The following is a 15706-nucleotide window of genomic DNA, read 5'->3' on the forward strand; positions in this document are numbered from 1 at the left end:
CAAAGGGAGATTTTTGTTTGATTTTTTATTCCAGTTTAAACGCAAGTGAAACGGAAGCTACTGAGCCATATATTCCCCTTTTGGTATTCCTCACAATAAACTTCCTCATGATAAAATGTCAACATAGTCTTTGAGAACAAAAATGAATGCATGCACACTATTATTTAAGACAAATAGTCCATTCCCACTAGATCTATATAGTCTTTTTTTTTTTTTTTTTTTTTTTTTTTTTGCGCTGAGGTCCTCTACTATTTATGCTTTGCAACTTAAGCAGCCTTAAGAGTAGATAAGCACTTTAATTCTTCAGCCAAATAGGACCAAGCATGACGCCACTTATTTGTATTCATTTTTCATGAACATTCACAGTCACATTTTTAGAAGAAAATGATTTGGTAAATAGTCAGCTGAAGCTGAAGCAAACAACCTGGCCTCTGGAGCTTCCTGTATAATTCACACTCAAGTGTGCCCTGCACTACTTGAGGAGCCAAGTAGCCTCCAAGTGCAGTTAAATGGAGTCTGTCAGACACTGCTGGATGTCTCCCTTCCTTGCTTGCAACTCGCATCTTAAAATCTTAATCTGTCGTTTTTCTCCCGCTATCTAGTGAACAGCTTATTTTCTGCCAGGTATCCTCAGTTCTCCATTCTCCTCACATGTCCACATTACTCCTTTGCCCAGTCTTTCTGAAGCCAAACAGTGATTTGTCCCCTTTCATATTTTCTTACAGAGTCACTATTCTAATGACAGTGTATCTAGATGCTACTCAAGACAGTCAAAATTACTTGTTTTCATAATGAGGGATGTTTTAAGGTTTTTGAAAACCTGGTAGACTCCTGTCTTCCATAATGCTGTTGTAGGTAAGCAGGATGTTATGCTATGTGAGCAACCACAGGATGCTCCCAAAACAGCTTACTTCTGAGCATGTCAAAGTTGATTGGGTAATGGGATTACTGTCCTATGCAAAATTGTAACATTTTGATGTTTTTTGTTTGATTTTTGTTTGTTTGCTTGTTTTCAGATAATAAGTCTTTGTTGGCAGCAACACGGAGGGCCATTATTTGAATATATTTGTGGACATGACAGGACATGGTGTTCAGAGTAGGAAGGCTCCTGTGGAAAAAAAGTTTCCATGCTGCCAGTCAAGACAGTCAGATCAGTCCACTGTGATGCTCCAAATGCTTTCCCAGGACTACAGATAAAGAAATAACTGAGCTTATTTATAATAACAGCTTAATTAGAACAGAATACAGAGCTTTCTTCAACCAGGTGGCAAGAGACAGAGGCCAATGACATCCTGGAGTGCATTAAGAAGAGCGTCTCAGCAGGTCAAGGGAGGTGATCCTAGTCCTAGTGACTCAGCCCTAGTGAGGCCACACCTGGAGTACTGTGTCCAGTTCTGGCCTCCGGGTTGTGGAACTACTGGAGAGAGTCCAGCGCAGGGCTACAAGGATGATCAGGGGCCTGGAACACCTACCGTATTCAGAAAGGCTGAGAGGGCACCCGATCAATATATATAAATACCTTAAGGGAAGGGAGTGAGGAGGATGGGGCCTGCCTCTTTTCGGTGCTGGCCAGCGATAGGACTAGAGGAAACGGCCACAGACTGAAGCACCAAAAGTTCCACAGGAACTTAAGGAAAATTTTCTTAACAGTGAGGGTGACAGAGAACTGCAACTGCCATTTTCAGATCACATGACTCTGAGGGAAAAATTCTAATCTCAACTGAATAATTTGCATGTGACAAATGTTGAATATCTTTCTATTGTCTATACAAAAGTCTGTTGCAAGAGAGGATCATTCACTTGCCATTGGAAATTGCCCATTCTTTTTTTGATTGAAAAATGTGTTCAGGCATTACTGCCATGCATGTAACACACATCCACCTAACCTTTCCAATAGAAAAGAAAAAGGAGAAATAGACCTATCTGATGAAATAATTTGAAAACAAGTGGTTATTTGATGAAGGCTATCCTTTTCTCTCTCTATTTATTTGCAAATACAGCATATGGAAATGTATGCAAATACAGAATATGGAAAGAGTCTATAACTTTTTTGGTTCATATAAATTTGCAATTAAATTTCTTCAATCTGCATCACAAAATGATTTATTATGGAAAGCAAAAGCAAAAGCAAAGATGATACTCAGGACCACTGCAAGCAATGTTATCTACTTGGAAAGCAACGCTTCAGAAACCAGAGGAGTTCCAGAACTAAAATTTCTGAGACATTAAATGTATTATCATAGCCAAGATATATTGACTTCTGCTCATGTGCCATGGAAGTTCGTGATAATGCTACTTAGGAAAAAGGTAAACGCAGAGGAAGCACGCACTAACTATATGAAACCAACCTTAAATTTTACACATAAACACAATTTGATTTATCAGAGCTAACGTGGAGAAGATACAGTTTCCTTAAAATAAGATGATGGCTGCTCTACCTGCTAGCCCTACCTGTATCATTCAAATTAAAAAGTTCATGAAATTAACACAGAAGAGAGATAAATGACATAGCAGAGACATAAAAATTAACATAGGAGAGAGATAAATGACAGTACAGAATCTAGTTGGAGGCCTGTAGTTAGCAGTGTCCCCCAGGGGTCAGTCCTCGGTCCAGTCCAGTTCAGTTTATTCATCAATGACCTGGATGAAGGCACAGAGCGCTCCCTCAACAAGTTTGCTGATGATACAAAACTGGGAGGAGTAGCTGATACCCCAGAGGGCTGTGCTGCAATCCAGAGGGACCTGGACAGACTGGACAACTGGGTGATAAGAAATCCTATGAAATTCAACAACGCCAAGTGCAAGGTCCTGCACCTGGGGAGGAATAACCCTAGACACCAGTACAGGCTGGGGACCGACCTTCTGGAGAACAGCTCTGCACCCGGGTGACATGGTGGACGACAAGTTGACTATGAGGCAGCAGTGTGCCCTTGTGGCCAAGAAGGCCAATGACATCCTGGGGTGCATCAAGAAGAGCATCTCCAACAGGTCGAGGGAGGTGATCCTGCCCCTCTACTCAGCCCTGGTGAGGCCGCATCTGGAGTATTGTGTCCAGTTCTGGGCTCTACAGTACAAGGCGGATGTGGAGCTGCTGGAGAGAGTCCAGCGCAAGGCTACGAGGATGATCAGGGGCCTGGAATATCTGTCCCATGAGGAGAGGCTGAGGGAGCTGGGCCTGTTCAGCCTGGAGAAGAGAAGGCTGAGAGCGGATCTAATCAGTGTCTATAAGTACTTCAAGGGAGGCAGTGAGGAGGATGGTGCTGGCCTCTTTTCCCTGGCGGCCACCGACAGAGCTAGAGGTAATGGCCACAAACTGAAGCACCAAAAGTTCCACAGGAACTTAAGGAAAAATTCTTAACAGTGAGGGTGACAGAGCACTGGGACAGGCTGTCCACAGAGGTTGTGGAATCTCTCTGGAGATCTTCAAAATCTGCTTGGATGCAGTCCTGTGTCACGTGCTCTAGGTGACCCTGCGTGTGCAGGGGATTGGACTAGATGATCTCTAGAGGTCCCTTCCAACCTTAACCATTCTATGATTCTATGAAAAGGCATGATGAATCAGCACAAAACTCTAACAGGTCTGCAAGGGGAGAAGGAAGGGGAAAAAGAGCTAACAAATAACAAATTGCACTGTTCAAGAAATTATGCAGTCCAATTTATGAGAAAAAAAAAAGAAGAGTTCTTTTTCTGAAGTAAGTATTCTTTACAAACTGATTTTCTGAAACACAAGCTCCATGTCTGGGGTTCTCTGAAAAATATACAAGGGAGAAACCTGCTTTTTTAAAAAATGAAAGCTGAGTTTCAGGCAATCTGTTTATCCCAGAATGAAAAGCACCAAGTGCAAAAAGGAAGGAAAAAAAAAAAAAAAAAAAAGCCAGCGGGGGAATGGGCAAACGCCCAGTAAAAGCGGAAAAAATGCAAGGAAATTTTGTATCATTGATGCTAGTGCATCCCAACTCCATAACTCTGGAGCTCTATTTTAGCTTAGGATGCAGCAAGTTCAGTGACACCATGACTAGATCACTACCAGTGCCAGACCTAGCTGGTTTAAAAACGCCTCATGTATCTGTGGTCTGTAGTACCCTGAGGGTTATTGACTTAAATGCCTAATTCATTTATAAAACTGGGGCTTGGACTCTTAGCTGGCTTAGGCCCTTCGGAAATGTATGTCATATGACTAATTCTTAGAAAGTACAACATGTCTTTTAACTACTAATGCCATTCCAGGATACTAAATCAGTGGAGGGGAAAAGAGGGGAGGTGCAAAGAGAAAGCACAATGAGGCTTAATTTTTCCAGTAGCCTTCAAAATGTTCCCCGTTATCCCAAATAATTAATTACCGATTCATTAACTTTTCTAGCACACTTAAAGCAAGGATAGGTGAATTGAAAGCAGTGAACTCCCTTTCCAAAAGACTCAAAATATGATTGTGCTCTCAAAAGAGATCAGATATTGCTTGTGTTTTGGAGTCACCAAAACATTGCTATCAGAGGAATGCAAGCTTTAGTATGGCAGCAAGCTCGTGAAAAAACAGCAAAAACATACAATAAGTTATATCCATCATGCTCTGAATATGCAGGATTCTTCATGACAGGAATCCCCATAGTTTACATCATTATTAACCATAGCAAGCACATGTAAAAATCCTCTTTAACAATGTTTCCTTTTAAGCTATGGTTCCTACTAGATCATTCTATATCCTGAAGTTGTGCCCTCTTTTTCACTGAAAGCATCACCTCAGACTAATTATAAGAGCTTTCAATAATGGAAAGACAAAGAACCTTGCAGGAAAGTCAGCTTTGTTGTCCTGAAATTTATTACTAGGTCTTGGCAAAACACAGAAGTACACTTTGACCTAAGTTTTTAATCTGTCGTTTTATCAACTGTCCCACAAATTTTTGTCCTCAGCCACTCCATTTTACATGCCCTCCTTCTGATGTTCTTTCATAATGATAGTGCAAAATATTACTGCTATGCAACTTTGGTGCTGTCCAGAGTAATTATTTTCTGGAAATTGAAATAACTTCCTAATAGTTGACATTGCCTTGGCTTGCACATGACAGATATAATGAAATATTACTGGGAATGGTGACTTAGCCCACCACATTCTGCAGTAATGACTTCTGCTTTGCTTTACTGAAGGAGGCAGGCACCCTCTGTTTCTTGTATTTGAGTTTGATATCACTTGAGCCCAAAATGTATGACTCGTTTCAGGTGAAGAGTCCCTTAAATATTCACATTACTTTTGTCACTTTCTTCTTTTTAATCCATCTTGCAAGGATCTCATATATTAATTTTTCTTTCAGTTAAAATGGTATAGGACTGATAATGCCCTCATTATCCAAACTGTTATTTCTCCCTCTGGCCTCACAAACTGTATTAAATGACATTTCATTGAGGGAATCCAGCAGTGACATTCTGAGTAATGCTTTAAATGATGGGTGTCAAAATGGATTTAATTTACATTTAATAAGACATGTATTGTATGGCAAATTAATTATAACTGACTATTGAATGCATTTTTGAGGATTAACAGTTAAGGACTGAATAATGTGTTTGTTATATACAGTGACACAGATTACCAATAATATTTGTTTCTAGCAATCAATTTGTATTTATTTGATATATTTGATTATTTTGTTAGGTTAAAAGAATAATTATCTGAGATGTGATTTATTAATTAAAAAGTCAGACACAACTTCGTAATAACACAATTTTGTAATTTCTCTGACTCAAAACTAAATAATGCCAAAATATTGTAGCCAATAAATTTGTGCATGACGCTTTTTAAACAAGTGATAATTTGATCATATGTTCAAGTGTTTGTACTTTATATTACCACAAAACTGAAAGAAACTAAAGGGTAAGAAGAAGCTGTATTCTTCTATGACTTTTTCAAGCCTTGCAATTCAGATAAAATTTGATTACAAATTTTTGATTGCCTAGCCAAGTCAATTCAAATGTTGTACCAAAAATATATTGTTTTGTTCTGGTAATTCTGTTTGTTATTAATTTTGGAGGGATGTTTTTTAATACTCCACCATTAAAGTTCAATTTTGTGATTTTGTGTAGATTTGTGATTTCTAAACTGTCCCTTAAAATATTTCAGTTTTGCAATGCAAGTTTTATAAAAATGTATGAAAATATTTGACAGATATTTAATGAGCACATCAAGAAGTGTCAACTATTCATAATTAATAGCAGTAGAGTGGACCTAATTCTTTACCATCTTGTTCCTTCAGCAGTCATTTGTCTCTGAGCAAAGTACTAATAAGTGGACTTTAAAATATGACAAAATATTTTTGCAGATCTTTACATTATTTGCTAAATGTGTGAGTGAGGAAGAAGGAGCAATCCCAATGGTTACAGAATACCTCAGATTTGTGCTAGTTCACAATTTTGGTTGTAAGATTGATCACAGGGACTCGAGCACCACTTTCATTTCTGTAGTTTGATCAGAAGAATTTCCAAAGTTCAATGCTGTGTATCTTCTTGAATATACATGTGCATAGTATTATGCCTTTCTGTTATTCTGCAGTTTTGACTGGATAGTCAGTCCACTTTTTCTTCTATACACTATTATAATAAGGCTATAAACAATGCAGGAGTCAAATGACCACCCAATCAAAGTATAAAATATTGAAAAGGTCAAAAGAGTGCAGCTCACTACTAAGATTCATTGAATATAAATTAGACATTAAACTCCCGATACCTCATTCCCTTGACTGAGTTGTAATGAGAGTGGAAAATGGCAGAAAATTATTCCCTTCTCATTAAAAAGCTTGTAATGAGAATGTGAATCTTTGTAAAAATGTATCCCTTTACCATGATAGTCCCCAGGAAAGGGTCTTTGTGGACTTTTTCAGTTGTCACAGCACTGAATGTTTTCCCTCTAACAAAATAGTGCAGGAAATACATTTACATTATATATGACTCCCTTGCATTAAGTCTGCTGCATTGTAAAAATCATACTAAAGTAACAAAACCTTTTTCATTCAGTAGGGAGTTTGAGGGTGGAGTTGAGAGGGGAGTTTCTGCTGTATCTATATTTTATGTTAATGTGCACGTATACCTGCGTCACCTGCATTTTCAACATTGCCTGGAACAGTGGTATGTCCATGTCCCATTGAATTTCAGTCATTTGCAGATCAAAATCTTTTGCAAAAACTAGCTAGAGTCATATCGAATGAATATCCTGATATTTATCCAAATACAAATGTGCACATATAGGTAAATGAATGCAGATTATCCATGGGCTAAATAGCAGGAATGTGCTACTATACCTTTCCACGCACACATTTTTGACAGAAGAGGACACACAGATTTCTGTCTTCTACAGTAAATTCTACTGTGCCACAATGTTTCATTTGCCACAGTTAATTTTACTGCTCCTTGGCTTGGTTGGGGTCTGCTCACACCTCTTCTGCCACACCAGGACCCACAAGGCAAGCACAGTTATTTAGATAGCCAGACTGTTTCCTCTATCATTTTATGTTGCCACGGTGAGGATAAAACCACAGTGTTCTGTTGGGACTAGGAAAATTATTGTGGAAGAATTGCTTGAAAAGGGGGAACCTAGAGAAAAACTAAGGCCTAACAGAAGTTTTGGCATTACAGAAGCTTGGTTGGGGTGAGACACAGCTGCCACTTCCAGGATGGTTGGCAGGCACGAGCTCTGCTCCCCCACAGTTCCCTAGGCAACACAATCTGCCCTCCTCGCAGCTGCAAAGAGGAGTAATGGAGGATGGTGGGAAGAGACCACGGCCAAACTCTGTTGTGCTCCCTGTGCCGCTGATAAGCCACACAGTAGCTGTCCAATGGGAGATACACAATAAGATGTCTGGAGCTGAGCCAGCAAGGGAGGCAAATCACTCCTTTTGAGTGAACTTTGCTCTAACTTTGCTCATTATAATCTCATTATAAAGCCAAAACACACCTCCATCTCAAAAGTTACCCACCTCTGAAGTACGACCACTCCTCCCTGAGCATGCGCTCTAGATTTTTGATTGAATGGACCTTTAAATGAAAGCAAAAAACTTTTTCACCAATCAATAACAAGTATGACTATAGTCACTCAAACTCTATCTGAATGTAAAGAAGAAGTATAAAAGGTGAACTGAGGAGATCCACAAGCTAGAGGAAAGATTCTGTTGTAACTACTGGGTCAGTTGACATGCTGAACCCCTTTCCTTCCCTCAGGTCGGGACACCACCTGAGGACACTCAGAAAGGAGAGGGAAGATTCCATTGTAAATTTTGGATCAGTCAGCTGGCTAAACTCCCTTTCCTCCCCTCAGATCAGGATGCTGCCTGAGGAGACTCAAGACTGACAGCCCTCTCCCATCTTCTGAGGTGAGTGATGATTGCACATTTGTACATCGGAGCAAGCTAAAAATCCCACACTGTAGTAGAGAATTTCCTGAACTGAGATCCAAAACCTGCTTTGTAAATGTTGCGTTTGAATAAGTCATGGTATTTGTGAACTCAAGTACTTGTTTGGAAGGCGATCAGACCTACAGTTGACAGACTGTTCATGAATCCGATACCGCCAGAGTCAGATGTATAGCTAACAGTATTTGATATTTCCTTCCCCCCACTCCCAAGACTTTCAAACTGCAACAGTCATGACAGGGGATTGTAACAAAGGTAATTAATGAACTAAAAAGAGAAATATTTTGATAATAAGAAGAATTTCTCAAGCCGCTCGTTTGCATTTCTGCTCACATATGCGTACACACATGCATGCACACATATTTTGCCCTGGCTATAAAGACTCCTACGCCAACCAGAGACAACTATTGTAAAGGTCTTTCTATGTCAATGCCCAGCTACTTTGCACAGCAGGAAATAGTAACACTCAATGCTATAGCTGCTCCAAATACCCTTGACAGCTGCAGGCTGCAAAACTACCACAGGCAACCTAACGAAAGCATCTGTAACTTAGAGCAGCAACCTGGCAGGTCTGAATTGTGCTGGCAGCAGTTTGGCTTTTCAAAACACTTCACAACTGGGAAAGCAGAAAAGCACTAATCTCTCCTCCTTTTCCTGATCTGGCTGCACCAGTGTGTGTAATGCTTCCTACTACCAACTTAAGTGTATCTTTGTGACTTGGTTTGTGTGTATTTACAAATATGCCTACGCACACACTTGTGCATACATACTTGCACAAATTTACACATCTCTCCCAGGATTTTTTCTCTCTTTTTGTAGAGAGATTAAATTAATGCAAATCTTTTCTTCCTAAAATTTAATCTGGATCAAAATAGAGATGTTCATGAATATGGTCATTCTCAATGGGTTATCTGCTGCAAAATCTTCACTAACTTCTGCAAAATGACTGGTACTAGAAATTTTTCATAATAATGTGTTCACAATTTTTCAGTAAAACACTTAAAGATATGAAAAGTCAAAATAGTACACCTGAAAAAATAATATTTTGACATTTGAGAATTTTTTATGAAGAAAGAAATATAGTGCAGGTTCAAAAAGGATATAGTATATTGTAGATTTCCCTTCACAACAGGAGTCTCTGGAAGGAATACTGCCCCAATGAAGCAAAATTTTATCATGTCCTACATAACCTGTGTGGCCTCACAACTTCTTAGGGCAGATCATTATTGCTAACATATGATCAGCTTGGCAGAATTGACAAATAGACCTAGGCCTAAGTCCAACAGCATAGATTCTTCAGCATCCATAAACATCTTTAGTCTTTGCCAGAAGGAACCCCCTCACACCTTTTTGATAGCATATTTTTCCATATCCATGCAAAAGAATCACTGGCACCAATATACATGCTCTTTAGCTCTCTCTCAATTTTTCACTCTTCAAAGGGTAGATCCCTTCATAGGTTTTGCTAAATGTCTACAGAGTAATGTTTTACATTCTTTCTTTCCTGAGAATTACACTGTAGATTTCACAGAATCTTTCTAACTGGACATTGTGATTCTGTAGCTTTTCTCCAAATACTCTTCTTCCAATATGTGTTTTTAAAAATAAATCATACTTTAGAATTCATTTGCTACTATGTTCTTTATAATATCAAACATCTGAGAACTCTTCTGTAGAACTAAGATTTTTCCACATCATTTAATATCAGGAAGCACTTGCCGAAAGTGATGGTTATCCAGACTTGTTCACCTGGGCAGTGTAGGTCCTGGCAGATGGGAGGAGAGAACAGGTCATTTCACAGTCTAATTCCCAAAATAATAACTGCAGTTCACAAATTGCAACTTTTTCTCATTGCAACTTTTACCTTATGGTATCATACTCTCTGGTCATTTCAATAGACACATCATTTTCTCTTCCTAAAGGACCATATTCTTGAGAATCCAAGGTGCCCATTTTTTTAATAGGCATTGAGGATCATTAAAGAGTTACCTAGTCCCTGGGAGTTTAGCATCAAAAATGTGCCCTTCACCATTAACTTACTTGAGAAAAATTGATTAAATATCCTTCTCTGGAGTCATGTGGCCAACAACTCTAAAAAATGACCTTGTTGTTGAAAGGAACAGATCCATAATTCAATGCTCTTTGCAACTATAGTTCCTGACCCAACTGAGAGAAATATTGACAGGGGTAGGAGCACTGTATCGCTCTTGAGCGATTGCAAAAGCTTTAGAGTCTCCTTCCTGAATTTCAAATGGACGAGGTGATTGACAATTATTTGGCTACTATAGAGGTATTTTTAAGCACATTTACAAAAAAAAATCAACATCAGCTTAGAATTGATTCAATTGGAATGAGTTTTGTATACCTGCTTTCTGAGACTTGAAGGCTTTCAAGATACATAGCATTATGAGTGCCCTCAATGGGGTACTGCATGGCATGACCAAAGGGATATAGTGAGGAAGACATCCTTCCAGCTGCTTGTGTTAGTGCTCCTTGGTTTGGAAGGAAAAGAAAAAGAAAAGATGGCAGACCACAAGCCATTAATCAACAAATCACTTATATATTTTTTTTTTGATGTTAAGAATGTTAAAATTCCATCCTTGCTCTGCAAGGCATTTACAAAAATGCTTACCTAAGCAGACCCACTTGGATGCCACCCTGTGCCACGTGCTTTGGGTGTCCCTGCTGGAGCAGGGGGCTTGGAATAGGTGATCTCTAGAGGTCCCTTCCAACCTCAACCCTTCTGTGACTCTGTGTGACTGCCATAAGTAGGATTTAAGCACATGTTCTAATGATGGATAGAGTTTCACATCTTTCTGAAGACTAGTAGATTTAAACATGAACACACTTTTTTTCTTTTCTTCTTTTTTTTCCCTGACCTGAGCCCTCAGGGAAGCTACATCTGCCCAAATAGCAGAGCCCAAAATGCAGCACTCTTAGGTATTCTAGTATCCTATCTGCATCTTTAGCACCACCACTGACATAAACTTTTGCAAACTTTAAGTGACAGTCAGAGAACAAATGGGAATGCTATGGAAAAATAGAAAATTACTCTCCACTCTTGAAAATTAAACCCTTTCTTGGGCAAGTTATTCTGTAGCAGGAATAGCTGTATACTTGAAAAAGATGCATTTTATTACACATAATAAATAAATCATTGTTGACTAAATAAAACTAAGAATAAAACATGAATTAAATAGGAAAGATTAAAGAACTGGCAGAAGTAGGCATTTACTTCTTTCAAGGTACTAATTCTGACTTTGAAGATCAGTATTAGTAAAACAGCACCATCATTCAGCCTTCTGTTTTGACTTCCCATATAAGAACAAGGAAAACTGTGTCCTTCTTGAAAGGCCTTCTTTAGTCATAATAAAAGTCTTTCTTTGAGAACGGTGAGTTGTAAAGAAAGGGGGGAGTGTTCCAACTGCAAAAAACAATGTTTGCTGCTAATTTTATTTTCCTGTTTAGAGTGAAATTCTCCTGTAAAGGAGCAAATGGTTGATCTGAAGGAAAAGTCTGAGCATATATATAATCTCTTAGCTCAGTTTATATCCCACATGTTGACAAAGCATGACTTTTCTATTTTCTAAGGCATTGTAATACCAAAAAAGTCAAAAATAATCTGAAAATATATACTTGTTTTTTATAAAACTACTTCTTAATAGGCAGAAATATACAGTGGGTACAGAGTATAACTTAGTTATTAGTACTTTAAATGCTGTGCAGTGTTTCAGTGCACTCTCCCGCAAAATGAATTGAAAATTTGTACTGTAATTTCTGAAATTACAATAAACCACTCACCTTCATGAGTAGTGGTACAAAGCCTATTTGGCCTACAATTTCTCTGTGCTAAATAACTTTAACTCCACTTTGAAATAATGCAGCTGTTCCAGCAACACTTAAAATTATTCTGTTGGAAATACAGTGTATTTATTTAAGCCTTACTGCTACTTCGATATCTTTCAGAGGTTCTTTATAAACATTATCAATTCTTCTTAGCCTTTAGTGCTTACTGAGTTCATGAGATGTCAGAATAAACTAGATGCAGTTTGGTGAGTTAGCTAGACTGGCAGTAGAGACTCCTTGTTTGGATTTCCAGCTCACCCTCAGTTTTTTTTAATACCCTAGCTAATCTCAGATACAGATGATAATGTTTCTTTTGCCTATTTGCTCTCCATAACCTGAGCAATGATATGCATGTGTCCCCTTGGGTATTGGACAAGATGTAGGGTTATGCCCCATCTCCTGCCCCACAAGTACAAGAGCTGCATGCTTGACCATCTATTGCTAAAACTGTGGAGGAGTACCAGGGAAAATGCCAACAGCCTCCATGTCATGTCTCTGTGTGATGGCGAGTCTTTATCTGCTTTTTGTTGGCTGATAGAAAGGTGCTTTACTAACTCTGCTTTGCTGGGAGGGCTGCATTATTCGATTCCAACCCAAATATTAGTCTTTTCTCTGTATAAATAGAAACAATACATCTATACTGCCTACACCTCTGCAAGCACTCTTTGGAGCATGGTTTGGAAATCTAGATTAAAGAAAAAAGATCTCATATTAAAAAGTAAGCCTATGGCTAGCAGCTTTCTCCATGGCATGAGGTCTGCAGAGACACGAAGTTGAATGACAACAGAAAACAGCACTACAACATTTGTTGTTTCTTTTTACAGAGCATAATGCAGACAGGTCATAAAAACAGAGCTTTGCTACAAGAACTCTTTATTATTACTATGATTATTCTTGTTATTGTGAATGTGTAATTATTGTTTTGCTGCTATATATTTTCTCCTCTGATTCCCAGAAACAGAAATGACAAAATGAAAGGCTGTCCTTAGGGTATTTCCAGCTCAGTAAGAAGTGGGAAGTACAAGGCACCTCACAAGAAAGCCTATCTTTAAGCAATTTACAGCCATATTGTGTTTTGAGCAGGATCTTTGGGAGCACTCTCCTTTTGTCCCTTCTATTTCCTTCTTCCTTATTCTTCTTTTTTATTTTATGATTTTTTTTTTTAAACAAAGCTAACTACAGGCTGCACCTCTTGTATTGGGAGGATTAAAACTTTAAACTCCAGTACTGGATCAGGCTTGTGAACTCTCCTGATATTTTAAAAATTCTGAGATAAATAAATCCTACTAGTTTGTTTGTGGTTGGTGAGAATTTTGCCTCCGACTTCAACAAAACAAGGTCATATATAGATACTTTGTGCAAAGATCCAGGAAGAGAGGTCTTCCTTTTCTTTCCTATTTTACTATTTTCTGATACACACTGAGAACAAGTGGATGATTTTGATCATGTTAGGTTACTTCTTCAAATTAATAACATTATATAGCTCTCACGTGTTGTCACATATATCTGATTCGTCACGCATATCTATCATACCACTTCATAAAAGGGGATAATGATCAATAGCCATACTGAAGAGACACAAAAAAAATAAGGAACAGATACATTTTCTCAAGGTCATCAAAATGACCTCAGCATTCTGTATGGCTGAAATTTGAGTCAATGACCTGATTGACACAGCAAAAACTGCTGGTGTGATACATCCTGCTCCTAGGGGAAGCTCTTAATATTGAAAACTGGGGATTTGCTTCAGTAAGGGACTCCCTAAAGGGGATCCATGACTACCAGGGGATCCGTGACTATCAAAATTATTGCAGACACTAGACCTCAATGTGCTCCAGTCAACACCAGGATTGGAAGTCTGATAGTCATTTCAGCATGGTTCTGGGACCACACTAACAAGCACTGATGGGAATCAAGCATTAGATCTTTCCGACAGTAATGAACATCTCTTTACAGTGCTGCCTTTCACTGTCTCAGCTCTCTGCTTGACTCATTGCCACCTTTCACTCTGCAGTGAGAGGCACTCAGAAAAACCAACTGAAGACACTGGGGCTTCTTGTTTTCCAAATTAATTCTGCAATCCAAAAGAGGTCCACTTTTTTAAATAACTGCATGGATTTAGGGAAGTTGTGCCCATTTTGCAGTTTTGATGCCCACTGTAGCATTTTTTTTTTCAAGAAAAAAAGAAAAAAGTATTCTATCTTTTTTATATGCAAAGAATGACATCAATGTCTTTTTTCATTGGCTTATATGAATTCTGGAGTAAAGAAGAGTTTATGAATTTGTAACGATAATATAAGCATTGACAGAAGTGCAGAAGAATAAGTGGAAGCACGACTGCAACATTAAAAACAATAATTGTTAGTATCGATTGACTATCGCTCAGACTCATGACTATTGCCCAGACTCACGACCACTATGCTAGCTGCATACAGCATATTGCTGTCAATATCAGAGTATCCTGTATTTCTATGAATACCTTCTTTTAATGAAAGGTTTTACTGAAATACTAAGAAAAGAAAACTAAGCACACCCACATTATGAATACAGATATAGATTGTACAGAGAGGGTGAGTAAAGGGATCAGATCTTATCATTCACTTGTGACCATCACAAAGGGCAAAGAAGTTGTCTGGCTGAGGTCACTGAATCTCATAATAATCACAATTTAGCTTGCTTATATGTCAAGAGCATTTTATATTGCTGTTCCACTTTCAGCCTAAACATTTAAACACATAAAAAAATAGGCCACCATGAGTGCTAAAGTTAATTTCTTAAATCTGCATCTTGGTCTGCATCTTGTTGAAAAGTATGAACTAACTGCAGCCTTCACTTATTTTAATAAGACATCAGGTTGCTAACTGAAAGTACAAAGAAAGTTTTGATTGTCATCAGATAACGTGACAGAAGACAGGCTAGGAAGAAATACTAATATTTAAATGTTCCTAGATGCATGAACTCACTCAAGTTCATAACACAATTCTGATGTTCTTATGCTCTGCCCAGTTCGATGACAACATAGCTCCAAAGCTCCTCCATCAACCTGAAATTCTAAGCCATAGCATGTCCCACTTGCTGTGGGGACAGACCCTGTTAATGCAGCAAAACAAAGAAGGAGACTCTGGGTATAAAATGCATACACAGCCTCAGCTGCTTTAAAAATATTCCAGATTTTCTCTGGCTTTGGAGGAACCAGAAAGAAGCTCAAGTATAGTACAGCAGATAAGAGTAAAATGTTCCCTATGCTTCAGAGCAAGACTGAAAAATAGGAGGAACACCTATGAAAGGCTGAAATACTTAAATCCCTGTAGTCCAGGTGATAAACCTATACTGCATTAATCTAGCTGCAGAAATCTAACTGAGTAAAATTAATAAAGGGTTGCAACCACGTATCTTAATGATGGACTGGGCCTTCACATTTCACTTGATACAGTCAAGGCAACGTATCATATGAAATTGGCACTAGTTTA

The sequence above is a fragment of the Tinamus guttatus genome, unplaced genomic scaffold (genome assembly GCF_059628265.1).
Source record: "Tinamus guttatus ecotype Peru unplaced genomic scaffold, ASM5962826v1 Tinamus_guttatus_pri_ptg000224l, whole genome shotgun sequence".
In the NCBI taxonomy this organism is placed as follows: domain Eukaryota; kingdom Metazoa; phylum Chordata; class Aves; order Tinamiformes; family Tinamidae; genus Tinamus; species Tinamus guttatus.